Source organism: Prionailurus viverrinus, chromosome D2 (genome assembly GCF_022837055.1).
Source record: "Prionailurus viverrinus isolate Anna chromosome D2, UM_Priviv_1.0, whole genome shotgun sequence".
Classification (NCBI taxonomy): Eukaryota; Metazoa; Chordata; class Mammalia; order Carnivora; family Felidae; genus Prionailurus; species Prionailurus viverrinus.
In genome coordinates this window covers 55,131,672-55,145,793 of record NC_062571.1, presented here as the reverse complement: position 1 = coordinate 55,145,793, position 14,122 = coordinate 55,131,672, and the positions used below count along the sequence as shown (strand labels likewise).

Below are 14,122 nucleotides of genomic sequence, written 5' to 3'. Positions count from 1 at the left end.
GACCAAGTAAACACCTCCACTTGAGCTGAAGCCTGAAAGTCTTGGGGGAGCTGCATGCAAGGATCAAGAATAAACCTGGGGACGCCTGGCTGGCTCAGTCGGAAAAGCATGCAACTCCTGATCTCAGGGTTGTGAGTTTGAGCCCCACGATGGGTATGGAGATTACTGAAAAATAAAATCTTAAAAACAAAAGCCTGAAGCTAAACAGGCTGATTACTAGTAAGGAAATTTAATCAGTAATTAAAAACTCCCAATAAAAACAAGTCCAGGACCAGATGGCTTCACTAGTGAATTCTACCAAACATTTAAAAGAAGAAGACCTAAAACATATTCCCCTTAAACTATTCCAAAAAATAAGTGAAGGATAAAAAAAAAAAAAATCACATGATCTCAATAACTTCGGAAAAAGTATTTGACAAAATTCAACATCCATTCATGATAAAAGCTCTCAACAAAGTGGGCTCAGAGGGAACATACCACAACATAACAAAGACCATATCTGACAAACCCACAGCTAACATCAACCTCAACGGTGAAAAACTTAGAGCTTTTCCTCTAAGGAAACAAAGGTGCCCACTCTCACCACTTTTATTCAACATAGTACTAGAAGTGCTAAGCACAGCATTCAGATAAGAAAAAGGAAAAAACGGGGTGGCAGGGGAAGAAAAGAAAACACATCCAAATTGGTAAGGAAATAAAATTGTCACTATTTGCAGATGATGTGATACTATACAGAGAAAACACTAAAGCTTCCTCTGTGTATAACTTTTGACTCCCTCAAAACTTAACTACTAAAGCCTACTGTTCACCAGAAGCCTTACTGATAACATAAACAGTTGATTAACACATATTTTGTATATTAGGTAGTGTATTCTATAATAAAGCAAAGCTAGGGAAAAATATTAAGAAAATCATGAGAAAATATATTTACAGTACTGTATATTTTTATTAAAAATTTTTAAAAATAAATACACAGTACTATATATTTATTTCAAATCTCTGCTGGTCACAGGTCAATTGTATATACAATGGAGTATTATTCAGCCATAAAAAAAAAATCTGCCATTTGCAACAACATGGTTGGATCTTCAACACGTTATGCTAAACGAAGTCAGAGAAAGACAAATACTGTATGATCTCACTTATATATGGAATCTAAAAAACTGGATAGACACAGAGAACAGATTAGTGGTTGCCAGGGGTGGGTGGTGGGGTAAATGAGTTAACATGGTCAAATGGTACAAGCTTCCAGTTGTAAGATGAGTAAGTTGTGGGGATGTAATGTATAGCATGGTGACTATAGTTAACAAAACTATATCATATTGTTGAAAGTTGCTAAGAGAATAGATTTTAAAAGTTCTCACCATATGCAAAAAAATTGTACCTATGGAGGGAGGCTTGTGTTAAATAACCTTATTGTGGTAATCTGTAATATATACATAAATCATTATGCTGTACACCTTATGTTTATACAATGTTATATGTCTGATCTCAAGGCTAGAAAAAATTCCTTATATAAAAATTAAAGAAAAAAACTTTATACTGATTTTATATGGCTTTAAGCAAAGATAAAGGACTTTCCAGAAAGGGTTTCTTAGTATTTACAACAATTGTATAAACTATATAAATGCATGTTGTACTGGGAATTAATGCTTCTAGCTCATCAGGAGCTTCGTGTCCTCCTGTTGGTAAATACATGAGAAATCTGAAGTGTTCTGCGTATGTAATTTTTTCTCTTTCATCTCAAAAGAAATAAAATAGCCACACAGAATGGTATAAATGAGCTAGGTCAAAATATAAAGGAGATTGCCCTGTCCCAGCAAGTACTTTACATTTTTTTTTAAAGATTTATTTTTGAGAGAGAGAGAGTACAAGCAGGGGAGGGGCAGAGAGAGAGGAGGACAAAGGATCTGAGGCAGGCTCTGTGCTGACGGTGGAGGCTGAGCAGATGTGGGGTTTGAACTCACAAATCTTAAGATCATGACCTGAGCCAAAGTGAGGTGCTTAACCAACAAAGCCACCCAGGCAACCCCCTCACCCCCCGCTGCCGACCCCCAGGAAGGACTTTAAAGTTAAATCTTTAGCTTAAGCCATAGTCTGACCACACAATTACTGCAGAAAACAAAGAGCAAATAAAGAAATAGAAACCTGGCTATGAACTCCAAATAGATTCCCTAGCTTGCTCAAGAGAGTTTGATAGAATTTTTCCATGTTCTGACTATGAAATGTTTTCTCAACAAATTAGTTTACCTTGACTTATCTCCAAATTAAATAACTAATGAATTAGATTATAAATTTTCCTAAATTCAACAGAGCTCTTTTTTAACTTGACTATAAAGGTTAATAAACATTTATATAAATTCAAAACAAAAGAAAATCTCTAGATGGGGCGCCTGGGTGGCTCAGTCGGTTAAGCGTCCGACTTCGGCTCAGGTCATGATCTCACGGTCCGTGAGTTCGAGCCCTGCATCGGGCTCTGTGCTGACAGCTCAGAGCCTGGAGCCTGCTTCAGATTCTGTGTCTCCCTCTCTTTCTGACCCTCCCCCGTTCATGTTCTGTCTCTCTCTGTCTCAAAAATAAATAAAACATTAAAAAAAATTAAAAAAAAGAAAATCTCTAGAAAAGAAAACTTGAACTTCTAACACTTAAAACGGCAGATTTTTTTTTTTTTACTCTGTAACTCAGAGCAGAAAATTTTAACTGTGCCTTAAAATAAATGACCTGAATTACTAGTTTGCAAGATAATAAACTAATGAATGCAAATTGAAAGAAAACCATACTAAGTAAACTTTAGTAGTAATTTTAAAAATATCAGATAACAAGAAAACCCCAAATATATGAAAATTAAACCACACACTTTCTAAGTCATCATTGGGTGAAAGAATAAGTCACAAGAAAAATATTTTTAATTGAATAATAATGAAAATACAACTTACCAGAATTTATGGGGATACATCCAACACAGGACACTTAGAGGAAAACTTAAAGCCTTAGAATACCTAAAATAGAAAAAGAAGAAAAGTCCCAAGTCAATGATATCATCTCCCACTTTAATAAAATATAAGAGAGAACATTAAATTCAAAGCAAGCAGGAAGGTGGAAATAAGATATAAAAGCAGAAATGAATGAAATAAAAAAGAGGAGCACCTGTGTAGCTCAGTTGGTTAAGTGTCCAACTCTTGATTTCAGCTCAGGTCATGATCTCACAGTTCATGGGATGGAGCCCCACATTGGACCCTGCATTGACAGTGAGGAGCCTGTTTGGCATTCTCTCTCTCCCCCTCTCTGCCCCTACCCTGCTTGTGTGTGGGTACATGAGTGCACATGCAATCAGTCTCAAAATAAATACATTTCTCTCTCTTTTGAAAAGAGAGAGAAAAGCAGAAGAGAAAAACTAATAAAAGCAGAAATTGACGCTTTTTAAAAAAATTAATAAAATTTATAAACCTCTAGCTACAAAAAAAATGGAAAACATACATTGTACTGATATCAGTAATAAAAGAAGGGACATCACTATCGTGCCTTCAGAGTATTAAAGAATAAGAGATTATAAACACCTTTGTCAACCCATGTAAGATGGACAAATTCCTTAAAAGACACAAGATCCATGCATGGGCACCTTGGTGGCTCAGTTGGTTAAGCATCCAATTCTTGACTTCAGCTCAGGTCATGATCCCAGGGTCATGGGATTGAGCCCCATGTTGGGCTCTGCACTGAGAGTGCATCCTTCTTAAGATTCTTTCTCTCCCCCTCTCTCTGCCCCTCCCCTGCTCATGCTGTCTTTCTAAAATTAAAAAAATTAAAAGAAAAAAAAAGACACAAAATCCCATATCTAACCCAACAAGAAATGGTAAGCTTGAGCAGCCCTACATAAATTTTAAAAGTTGTGTTAGTAATTAAAAACTTTCCAGCAAAGGAAACTCCAGGCTCATATGGCTTCATTGGTTAATTCTACCAACAATTAAAGGAAAAAGGAAAACAACAACAACAACAACAACAACATATCAATACTACACAAAATCATTCAGAAAAGTAAAGACACTTCTGAACTCATTTTATGAGGCCAGTAATACCCTGATTTCAGAACTAAAGACATCACAAGGCAAAAGAACTACAGATCACTAACGTTCATAAACATAGATGCAAAAAGACTTAACAAAACATTAACAAATTGAATTCAGTATTACACTAAAGGTATCATATGTCATGACGAAGTGGAGTTTATCTTCAGCATGTATGGTTGGTTTAACATCTGAAAATCAATCAGTATAATTCATAATATTAATAAAGGAGAAAACTATGTATTTTTTTCATTGGATACAGAAAAAGCATTTAACAAAGCCTAATAGCCTTTCCTGTGTTAAAAAGAAAACCACGGGCCCCCCAAAAGAGTCACTTATATTAAGGTCCCACATCAGCACCCCAAGACATAATGCCTAGCCTAACTGCAGTTTCAACCCACCTAGGAATGTAATCTTTAACCAGTCAACATAAAATTCACTAGTCAGCACTAGGACATTTACGGATAGACCACTTCTGTTCCCGCTTAGGAGGGTTACGCTACCTAAAATAATGCATTTTTTCCAGCCTCCTCTCTGCCTTTATAAATCTTTCCTTTTCTTGGGCTCCATGGAGCTCCTTTCCATTTGCTGGATAGGATGTTGCCTTATCATGAATAGTTTGATAAAGCCAATTTGATATTTTAAATTACTCAATTGAATTTTGTTGTTTGACACATGATTAAAACTCTTAGCTAACTAGGAAGGAAACTTTCTCAACCTGATAAAGGGCATCCATGAAAAACCTACAGCTAATAACATATAAAATAAGGAAAGGCTGAAGTTTTCTACCAAAGATTAGGAATGGAGAAAAGACATCCAGTCTCACCATTTTTATTTAACGTTGTACTGGACATTCTAATCAGTTTATTAAGACAAGGAAAAAATAGAAAGCATTTCAGCTGGGGGAAAGAAGTACAATTGTCATTATTTGTAGATGATATGATGCTGTAGGCAGAAAACACCAAAGAATCCACAAAAAAAGCCCCTGAAACTAATAAATTTAGCAAGATATAAGGCCAATGTCCAAAACTCAAGAACAAAATCAAGTGTTCTATGTACCAGTAACAAACTATCAGAAAATGACATTTCAAAAAAAATCCATCCACCAATAGCATCAGAAATAATAAAAGATTTAGAATTAAGAAATGATGTGAAACACATTTATATAGAAAACTATAAGACATTGCAAAGATAAATTATAGAATAATTTTCAACTTAATTTCAATTATTAACAGGCAAAATAAATTGAAATTTTGCCCTGTACTGCTTGAAATCATATTTAGAACCCCGAAGATCATTTTTTTTTTAAGTACATCCAATGTAGGGCTTGAACTCATGACCTTGAGATTAAAGTCACATGCCCTACTGACGAAGACAGCCAGATGCCCCTCAAACTTCAGTTTTAATGGGGAAATCATGTTGCTTTTTGTAGTCTTCAAGCATATTGCCATATATAATCATTTTCAGTATAAATTTCAGTACTACCTTTTGAGGATATCCTCCAGCTTGCACGGTGAGAGGGCTCCCATTGATTTCACGTCATTCACTTGAGGCAAAGTTTATGCAATGAGATGGTTAAAATTAATCAATAAAATGTTTGTATTTATTGAACCACTGCTATCAATAATAGGAAATCTTTTGAGTCAGTCAACTCCTAAATAAAGTTCCTTCTTAACTGAAATATTATTAATTCTAAGTTTGGAGCAGAGTTTTTATATTCTTTGAAGAGAAAGACTGAAGTCACCAAGAAATGGTTTTCCTTCATTGTCAAGTGAAAAATTAAAGGGCTGAGAGACACTTCAGAAGCCAAGCTGATCATTGGACCCCTCAGTGGCTGTGGTTGGAGCTCAGCCCAGGCCAGTGAGATGGTTGCAGGCACAGTAATCACAGGTCACGGTGCTGGGAGGGGACAGTGGGTGCAGAGAGCCAACTTAGCGGGAGGCCTAAACAGAGCAGTTGACCAGTTATACAGTGCCAAGACAGTTTCTTTAAAAGAAATAAGAGCTAAGGACAGATTCATAGAAGACAAAATAAACAAAACTCAGAAAGTAATTGGTCACAGTAGAAATCTGGCAAAAGACAGCACCAATCTAGATCGTTTCCTAAAATACAGAAATATAAAAGCAGCTATTAGAGAATCATTATGCTGTTATTTGATATGCTTTGATTTTTTTAAAGGAAAAACAAGGCATATTGGATTGGTAACTTGAACTCTGACATGGAAATATCCTTCACAGATGGCCTTGGAACAATATCATATTGAAAGATTTTGTGTAGATAAAGTGCTTGGAACAATGCCTGGCACACAGTAGCACTACACAAATATTTATGATCATACTATGGCTTTAGAATTTTGTTGTCTGCAAGCTGGCCTTGAACAAAAATTTTCTGAAATAGGATAGTACACAAAATGCTGGTAGAAAAACAACATTGCCCATTGGATGATTATAACAGCTTGTGACTCAAGCTTCATATCTCCCTGGCAAAAACTTTAAGTGTTTGAAATCTGGCTAAAACACGCTAGAAGCAAGTCTGTGTGCTCCTTTTTGTTTCTTGTAGGTCAGCGCAGCCAGGATTCCATGAAAGAAAAGTGACTTTTCCTCCATGACTACCAGACCCCCGGTTGCCCATCTCTGGAGACACAAGCCTCTCTGCAGAAGCAGACGGTAACCAGGAGAGGCAGAGTGATGGCAAAATGCTATAGGGTCAGTCCTGTCTTCCCACTCCTTTCCCAGCAGGTCCCTGTGTGACTTCACTGCTTTTCTACTCAGGGCACTGTCTTGGCCACAAAACGTTCAGAATGTACCAAGCCAGAAAGGCTTGTTGTAAGAGAATGTATAGACAGCTTCCATTTTAAAGAAAACAGTACTGGAAGGGATTTTCCCAATTTTTAAAAGTAGTTACTGGGTGGTGAAATTGCATGATTTCTCTTAGGTATCTGATGTTTTGACACATACAACACAGAACATGTATTAGTTTAATTTATTTTTTAAAGTAATCTCTACACCCAGCATGGGCTCGAACTCACAACTCTGAGATCAAGAGTCCCATGCTCTACCAACTGAGCCAGCCAGGCACCCTGGGAACATGTATTAGTTTAGCAAAAAAGAAAACAAAATAACACAAGTTATTTGGAAACAATGGTTTGATTTTTTAAAGCCTGGAGAGTTTCTGCATATGCACTTACCAGTCTGGTCTTAAATATGTTATTATTTAGCATCAGAAATCATTTTTATCAAGATTAACACTGTAATCAGAATGCAAAACATGAAGCCCAGCTGTACCTTGAAAGTAATATAAGCAGGCTGGGTCCAGAGACCCAGAGGGGGTCCTGCAAGACTAGCCAAGAAGGCCCTTGGCTTCACATAGATTGGAAATCAAACGTGAGGCAACAGGAGGTGGAAGCAGAGTTTACTGAAAACATAGAGCAGATACAGACTGAGTGTCCGGGAGACTCAGGAAGGAAAGGAGGGAGTCTTGTCTTTGCTTGGTGTCTGGGATTTTCACTGACAACTGTGGTGTGGTACACACATCCCCAGGCATCCAGGAACCGGGCGGAACAAGGATAGGTGTCCTTCATAAGTCACTTGTTCCCTGAAGCCCAGGGTCTTGGCGTCAAGGTGTTTGGAATCAGTGGTCTTGGAGAACATTTATGATGAGCCTGCCTGGTCACTCCTTAGATGCTACCTATTGTGCTGGAAGACTCCAAAGAAATCATTAACCCCCGTAAGGAGGACATACGTTAAGGCATGTGTAAGGTGGGGGTGCAGGTCCCAGTAAGAAAAGAAGCAGGAAAAGCAAGGAAAAAGAATGGGTTTTTTTCATGGAGTCCCTTCACCCTCTCTGTCTCAAAAGGACAAGTATAAACATATGATCAGACAAGATCAGAATAGGAGAAAAGGCTTACTTTCAGATACTTGAAACATCTTCCCTTTTTGAAATGGCCTTAAACATCTTGCTCAATTGCAGGGGGGAGGGTGTGTCGGGGACTGGGGCCTTCTGGTAAGATCTGGGTTTATGGCTTATACAGTTTGGACAACCACCAGTAGCTGAGTAACCACATCGTATCAAGACACAGAACAATCCCATCCCCCTGGAAAATTCCTTCCCACCTCTTGCTGGCAATCCCCATCCTCAGAAGCAACCACTGTTCTAGCAATTAGTTTTTTACCTCTTTTAAGAACTTCATAGAAGTAGACATTCTTCAATGATGAAATTGGCTCTTTGCAAACACAAATCTTCGAGGTTTAAAATTATCATTAATGAAATTATCTTTTTAAACGATTGAAGGAAGCCTTCTACTTTTGGAAGTCTACCTAGTTACCATGAGATTAGTCTCATACTTCCACCATCAAATGCTATTATATTTATACAACACAAAAATAAGATATGGGTAGCCTAAGTCTAATAATCTTAGGGAAAATAATCACTGGGAAGTTTGGGTGTGATTTGCTTCTGTTTCTTTTTAAAGAAACACTTCAAATAAGATCAGTTTAAATAAGCCTTGTTAAAAAACAAAATTCAACCAAGTAAATTTGAAGATCTGATTCCTGAATCAGGCAGCATCCCATCTAGCAAATAGAGGGGGCTCTAAGAAGATATACAAAAGAGAAGGTATTTATAAGAGGGTAGGGCAAGAGAGTTATTAGCAAAAGGATTGTTTCAAGACGTGGCTGCTTCCTAGAGAGAAAAGCAAGTTGTCTTTTCATACAGATTGACTCATCTTTCTTTGGGGGAGTGGAGAGGACCCAGGTGGCAGATTCATTGGTGCTGAATGAAAAATTCTGGACTAACACTATGTTTCTGGCAAAGGTTGAAGTTGCAGTTAGATTATGTATTAAGCCCCAGTTTGGGACTTCAGCCTAAATGACATCATTTTAGGCCTGTGGATTTTTTTTTAACAGCCTTACTGAAATTTGGGCATTTTTTTCCTTATAGAAAAAAAAAAAAGATATATGAGTACTTCTCGCAGGAGTTGAGGAACTTTCTTATATCCTAAAACCCTCTTTGAAGGTCTTCTTACTCTTTGATCTATGTGTTTCATCAGTAAATATTTACTGAACAATTAACACCAGGGTCTGGGCTAGGAATTAAGGGAAATACATGGGGCAGGGGAAGAGGAGTGCTTAAGTATCATATTTCCTTGTCTAGATGCCATGTCCTAACCCCAGGACAGGTGATTATATACTTTACAGGGTAAAGAGGAATGGTGTAAATACAGTTAAGTTCAGGATTTTAAAATAAGGAGGTTATCCTAAATTAGCCAGGTGGACCAAATGCAATGGCACGGTCCTTAGGAGAGAGAGGGAGCCAGGAAGATTAAGGTAAGTAGGGGAAGATAAGCAAGAGGATGGAGTGATGGGAGGAAGGAGTCACGAGCCAAGGAATTCTGGCAGCATCTCAAAGCTGCAAAGGCCAGGGAATGGGTTCTCTCCTAGAGCCTCAGAAGGAAGGAGCCTTGCCAGCACCTTAATTTTAGCCCAAAGAAACAGATATTGGACTTTTAACTCCAGAATTATAAGATAGTAAATCTGTATTGTTTTGAGCCATTAACTTGGTGGTAATTTGTTATACTAGCATTAGGAAACGAATACAAATACTATCTTCCTCTTAAGTTTATGAGAAGGATTAATTAATACGAAACAAGAGAAGTGGCAAAAACATTGTAAGGAGGTTCAGAATATGAAGCATGGGGAAAGTGGCAATGGACAAGAGATTACAAGTTTCAGTAAGAATCTCAGGGTAGGTGTCATGCACCTAATAACATTAGAACAAGGCACTTTGTGTTGGCACACACATGTTTTCTAATACTACCATTAAAATCTTTTCATTTCCCAGCCTCTGCTCCTTCCTCACTCATGCTTTCTGTCTCAAAATAAATAAATAAATAAATAAATAATAATAACAAAAACTTAACAAAAGCAGGGGGAGGGGGGAGCACCTGGGTGGCACAGTCAGTTAAATCAAGTTAAACTTGATTTTCATTCAGATCATGACCTTACTGTTCATGGGATCAAGCCCTGCATCAGGCTCTGTGCTAACAGCCTGGAGCCTGTTTGGGATTCTCTCTCCCTCTGTCTCTCTCTCTCTCTCTCTGCTCCTTCCCCACTCACACTCTCTTTCTCAAAATAAATAGATAAATAACTTAAATTCTTTTACCAATCAAGGTTTAAAGAAATATAATACGGCTTTAGTTTGTACATTTTTAAAACCTTTTCATTTGTTTAGTAACCATTTCATCACTTATTCTGTAATCTGTCCATTCAAATCATCTGCTCGAATTTTTATCACTTAGAACTTTCCCTGGAATACCGTATAGTAGAAAACCAGCAAGTTGTAGAATATTATGTGTACTATGAGTCTAGCTGTAAAAAAAAAAAAATTTTTTTTAAAATTAATTTTATTTTTTAAATTTACATCCAAATTAGTTAGCATATAGTGCAACAATGATTTCAGGAGTAGATTCCTTAATGCCCCTTACCCATTTAGCCCATCACCTCTCCCACAACCCCTCCAGTAACCCTCTGTTTGTTCTCCATATTTAAGAGTCTCTTATGTTTTGTCCCCCTCCCTGTTTTTATATTATTTTTGTTTCCCTTCCCTGTTTCATATCTTAAAGTCCTCATATGAGTGAAGCCATATGATACTTGTCTTTCTCTGACTGACTGATTTTGCTTAGCATAATACCCTCTAGTTACGTCCACGTAGTTGCAAATGGCAAGATTTCATTCTTTTTGATTGCCGGGTAATACTCCACTGTATATAAATACTACATTTCTTTATCCATTCATCCATTGATGGACATTTGGGCTCTTTCCATACTTTGGGTACTGTTGATAGTGCTGCTATACATTGGGGTGCATGTGTCCCTTCGGAACAACATACATGTATCCCTTGGATAAATACCTAGTAGTAGCAATTGCTGGGTCATAGGGTAGTTCTATTTTTAATTTTTTGAGGAACCTCCATACTGTTTTCCAGAGTGGCTGCACCAGCTTGCATTCCCACCAACAATACAAAAGAGATCCTCTTTCTCCGCATCCTCGCCAACATCTGTTGTTGCCTGAGTTGTTAATGTTAGCCATTCTGACACGTGTGAGGTGGTATCTCATTGTGGTTTTGATTTGTATTTCCCTGATGATGAGTGAGTGATGTTGAGCATTTTTTCATGAGTCGGTTGGCCATCTGGATGTCTTCTTTGGAGAAGTGTCTATTCATGTCTTTTGCCCATTTCTTCACTGGATTATTTGTTTTTTGGGTGTTGAGTTTGAGAAGTTCTTTGTAGATTTTGGATACTAACCCTTTATCTGATATGTCGTTTGCAAATATCTTCTCCCATTCCATAGGGTTGCCTTTTAGTTTTGCTGATTGTTTCCTTGGCTGTGCAGAGGCTTTTTATTTTGATGAGGTCCCAGTAGTTCACTTTTCCTTTTGTTTTCCTTGCCTCTGGAGATGTGTTGAGTAAGAAGTTGCTGCGGCCAAGATCAAAGAGGTTTTTGCCTGCTTTCTCCTCGAGGATTTTGATGGCTTCCTGTCTTACGTTTAGGTCTTTCATCCATTTTGAGTTTATTTTTGTGTATGGGGAAGAAAGTGGTCCAGGTTCATTCTTCTGCAAATCTCTGTCCAGTTTTCCCAGCACCACTTGCTGCAGAGACTTCCTTTATTCCATTGGATATTCTTTCCTGCTTTGTCAAAGATTAGTTGGCCATACGTTTGTGGGTCCATTTCTGGGTTCTCTATTCTGTTCCATTGATCTGAGTGTCTGTTCTTGTGCCAGTACCATACTGTCTTGATGATTACAGCTTTGTAATACAGCTTGAAGTCCGGGACTGTGATGCCTCCAGCTTTGGTCTTCTTTTTCAAGATTGCTTTGGCTATTCGGGGTCTTTTCTGGTTCCACACAAATTTTAGGATTATTTGTTCTAGCTCAGTGAGGAATATTGGTGTTATTTTGATACAGATTGCATTGAATATGTAGATTGCTTTGGGTAGTATCGACATTTTAACAATATTTTCTTCCTATCCAGGAGCATGGAATCTTTTCCATTTTTTTGTGTCTTCTTCAATTTCTTTCATAAGCTTTCTATAGTTTCCAGTGTGTAGAGTTTTAACCTCTTTGGTTAGATTTATTCCTAAGTATTTTATGAGTTTTGGTGCAATTGTAAATGGGATCGATTCCTTGATTTCTCTTTCTGTTGTTTCATTGTTGGTATATAGGAATGCAACTGATTTCTGTGCATCAATTTTATATCCTGTAACTTTGCTGAATTCATGAGTCAGTTCCAGCAGTTTTTTGGTGGAATCTTTTGGGTTTTCCATGTAGAGTATCATGTCATCTACAAAGAGTGAAAGTTTGACCTCCTCCTGGCTGATTTGGATGCCTTTTCTTTGTGTTGTCTGATTGCTGAGGCTAAGACTTCCAATACTATGTTGAATAACAGTGGCGAGAGTGGACATCCCTGTCTTATTCCTGACCTTAGGGGGGAAGCTCTCAGTTTTTCCCCATTGAGGATGATATTAGTGTTGGGTCTTTCATAGATGGCTTTTATGATCTTGAGGTATGATCCTTCTATTCCTTGTACAACATTTTTAACCTCATATGTATATGTGTATATATAATATATACTATGTGTGAATATATACTTTGGACATATGTATATGTACACTATCCCCATATGATATTTTAAAAATGCATGCTGACGGAAACCATCAAAACACTAGAGGAGAAAGCAGGAAAAGACCTCTCTGACCTCAGCCGCAGCAATTTCTTACTTGACACATCCCCAAAGGCAAGGGAATTAAAAGCAAAAATGAACTATTGGGACCTCATGAAGATAAAAAGCTTCTGCACAGCAAAGGAAACCATCAACAAAACTAAAAGGCAACCAACAGAATGGGAAAAGATATTTGCAAATGATATATCGGACAAAGGGCTAGTATCCAAAATCTATAAAGAGCTCACCAAACTCCACACTCAAAAAACAAATAACCCAGTGAAGAAATGGGCAGAAAACATGAATAGACACTTCTCTAAAGAAGACATCCGGATGGCCAACAGGTACATGAAAAGATGCTCAACATCGCTCCTTATCAGGGAAATACAAATCAAAACCACACTCAGATGTCACCTCACGCCAGTCAGAGTGGCCAAAATGAACAAATCAGGAGACTATAGATGCTGGAGAGGATGTGGAGAAATGGGAACCCTTTTGCACTGTTGGTGGGAATGCAAACTGGTGCAGCCACTCTGGAAAACAGTGTGGAGGTTCCTCAAAAAATTAAAAATAGACCTACCCTATGACCCAGCAGTAGCACTGCTAGGAATTTACCCAAGGGATACAGGAGTACTGATGCATAGGGGCACTTGTACCCCAGTGTTTATAGCAGCACGCTCAACAATAGCCAAATTGTGGAAAGAGCCTAAATGTCCATCAACTGATGAATGGATAAAGAAATTGTGGTTTATATACAGAATGGAGTACTACGTGGCAATGAGAAAGAATGAAATATGGCCCTTTGTAGCAACGTGGATGGAACTGGAGAGTGTTATACTAAGTGAAATAAGCCATACAGAGAAAGACAGATACCATATGTTTTCACTCTTATGTGGATCCTGAGAAACTTAACAGAAACCCATCGGGGAAGGGAAGGAAAAAAAAAAAGAAAACAAAGAGATTAGAGTGGGAGAGAGAGCCAAAGCATAACAGACTCTTAAAAACTGAGAACAAACTGAGGGTTGATGGGGGGTGGGAGGGAGGGTAGGGTAGGTGATGGGCATTGAAGAGGGCATCCTTTGGGATGAGCACTGGGTGTTGTATGGAAACTAATTTGACAATAAATTTCATATAATAAAAAATAAATAAATAAAATAAAATAAAAAAATAAATTTAAAAAAATGCATGCCGAAATATAAAAGGTTTCCTCTAGGAGATGAGCAGGCAAAAGGTTAAATAGATTTCATTTCCTACATTTAAAGCCATAAGAAAACAAAAGATGAAAATTATTGGACTTGTATATGATGTTCCGTTGTCTATGTTTTAGATAAAGCCTTTATTTTTTTT

The 14,122-nt window shown here is 37.6% G+C and overlaps 1 protein-coding gene across 2 annotated transcripts in view; it reads right to left on the bottom strand.

Moving 5' to 3' along the window:
* The window catches only part of LOC125148039 (cytochrome P450 2C41-like), a 75,379-nt gene that overhangs the window by 25,004 nt on the left and 36,253 nt on the right, over positions 1-14,122 (bottom strand). For both annotated transcript variants that reach the window (XR_007145394.1, XR_007145395.1), the window contains one exon: positions 2,937-2,999. The gene's annotated coding sequence lies outside the window, so the exon portion shown is untranslated. The remainder of the gene's footprint in view (positions 1-2,936; positions 3,000-14,122) is intronic.